Here is a 2,500-nt window from a genome sequence, read left to right as displayed (position 1 = left end):
GGGGTACTGGATGTGGAACAGCACTGGGGTCGAAGCCACGAAAGCATCCGCCCTCATGGAGCCTCTCCTCAGCCTAAAAATCCAGATTTTAGCCTTGACGGCGCCCCCATGTGGAGAACCAGAGCCCGCGGGGGGGGGGTCTGGCCAGGCTCACTTCAACCCAGGAACACCTCTCTTACTTGGGATGGGCGACCGGCAAAAGTCCCCCCACGCAGCTGCGGAAGTCTGGGTTCAGCCAAGGTGCAGACCTCCAGCTGAACAGGGACTCATAGCCAAAACACGTGCCCGGGTCTACAGAGGTGAAAACCAGCTTAAATGAGTCGAAATGTGTCGAGGCTGAGAGGTCCGTCTCTCTTATATATTCTGCCGGTGGTGTGCAAAACTTGGTCTCTGTATGGAGTGTCACCCTATTCCCACTTTAGGGACACATGTCAAAAAGTACCCGATCGCCTGGAACTGTCAGGCGGATTCGGCTCCCTGAAATTTCCTCATTCTGGTTGTTTATCACTTTTTTTCTATTTTGCGACATATAGTGAGCAGGCTGCATTACTGGTACCGGGGAGACCCAAAACACTTGGAACTGGTGAGCGGGCTCAATTTATCAACGATTTGTGGGTCCTGGAAGTCAAAATTCTGACTTCTGAAAAAGACTAAGTATCAAGGACTCATCGGAGGAATCGCTCTGGAACTGAAATCGGATGCGCGCACTGACATGCTCCCCTCTCTGGAAGTCTGACACAAGTCGAAAAAATTTTCTAAGTCCCAAAAAAAATTTTTTTTTTCAACTTTTTTTCAATTTTCCACCTGTGGGATATATATTTTACCCACACATATGAAGCCCTCCTGGGATGCCCTCTAACATACTAGAACCTCATTTTGTGGAAGTTTTCACAAAATTGTGAAATTTTCAAAAGTCCGAAATTTGGCCAAAAACGACTAAGTATCAAGGACTCATCGGAGGAATCGCTCTGGAACTGAAATCGGATGCGCGCACTGACATGCTCCCCTCTCTGGAAGTCTGACACAAGTCGAAAAATTTTCTAAGTCCAAAAAAAAAAGTTTTTCAACTTTACCCTTTTGGGATTTGAACCCCAGGACCCTCGTGATAGCAAGGCTGCAGCGCTATCACCTGCACTACCGTGCCCTCACAAACCAAATATCTGAAAATGAGGTTCCTCTCATATAGCGCAAAAGAACAAACGTATGGGGGGTTAGGGGTTAGGGGGTTAGGGGTTAGGGTTAGGGGGTTAGGGTTAGGGTTAGGGGTTAGGGTTAGGGGTTAGGGTTAGGGGTTGGGGTCAGGGTTAGGGTACCTTAGGGTTAGGGTACCTTGGGGTTAGGGTACCTTAGGGTTAGGGTACCTTAGGGTTAGGGGTTAGGGTACCTTAGGGTTAGGGTACCTTAGGGTTAGGGTACCTTAGGTTTAGGGTACCTTAGGGTTAGGTGGGTTAGGGTTAGGGTACCTTAGGGTTAGGGGTTAGGGTTAGGGTACCTTAGGGTTAGGGTACCTTAGGGTTAAGGGTTAGGGTTAGGGTACCTTAGGGTTAGGGTACCTTAGGGTCAGGGTCAGGGGTTAGGGGGTTAGGGTTAGGGTACCTCAGGGTCAGGGGTTAGGGTTAGGGGTTAGGGTTAGGGTACCTTAGGGTTAGGGTACCTTAGGGGTTAGGGTTAGGGTACCTTAGGGTTAGGGGTTAGGGTACCTTAGGGTTAGGGTTAAGGGTTAGGGTTAGGGTACGTTAGGGGTTAGGGTTAGGGTACGTTAGGGGTTAGGGTTAGGGGGTTAGGGGTTAGGGTTGGGGTTGGGGTTAGGGGTTAGGGTTAGGGTACCTTAGGGTTAGGGTACCTTAGGGTTTTCGTTAGGGTTAGGGTACCTTAGGGTTAGGGTTAGGGTTAGGGTACCTTAGGGTTAGGGGTTAGGGTTAGGGGTAGGGGGTTAGGGTTAGGGGTTAGGGTACCTTAGGGGTAGGGGGTTAGGGTTAGGGGTTAGGGTTAGGGTACCTTAGGGTTAGGAGGGGTTAGGGTTAGGGTACCTTAGGGTTAGGGTACCTTAGGGTTAGGGGTTAGGGTACCTTAGGGTTAGGGTACCTTAGGGTTAGGGGGTTAGGGTTAGGGGGTTAGGGTTAGGGTTAGGGTTAGGGTACCTTAGGGTTAGGGTTAGGGGGTTAGGGTTGGGGTTAGGGTTAGGGTAGGGGGTTGGGTTAGGGTTAGGGTACCTTAGGGTTGGGGTTGGGGTTAGGGGTTAGGGTTAGGGTACCTTAGGGTTAGGGTTAGGGTACCTTAGGGTTAGGGTACCTTAGGGTTAGGGTTAGGGGTAGGGTTAGGGGTTAGGGTTAGGGTTAGGGGTTAGGGTTAGGGGTTAGGGTTAGGGGTTAGGGGTTAGGGTTGGGGTTAGGGTTAGGGTACCTTAGGGTTAGGGTTAGGGTTAGGGTTAGGGGTTGGGGGGTTAGGGGTTAGGGGTTGGGGTTAGGGTTAGGGGTTGGGGTTAGGGTAGGGGGGTTAG

This window comes from Phyllobates terribilis, unplaced genomic scaffold (genome assembly GCF_046119375.1).
Source record: "Phyllobates terribilis strain yellow unplaced genomic scaffold, ASM4611937v1 Scaffold_351__1_contigs__length_1975267, whole genome shotgun sequence".
NCBI classification, from domain to species: Eukaryota; Metazoa; Chordata; class Amphibia; order Anura; family Dendrobatidae; genus Phyllobates; species Phyllobates terribilis.
The sequence above is the reverse complement of the archived record's forward strand: the minus strand, read 5'-3'. Positions refer to the sequence as shown.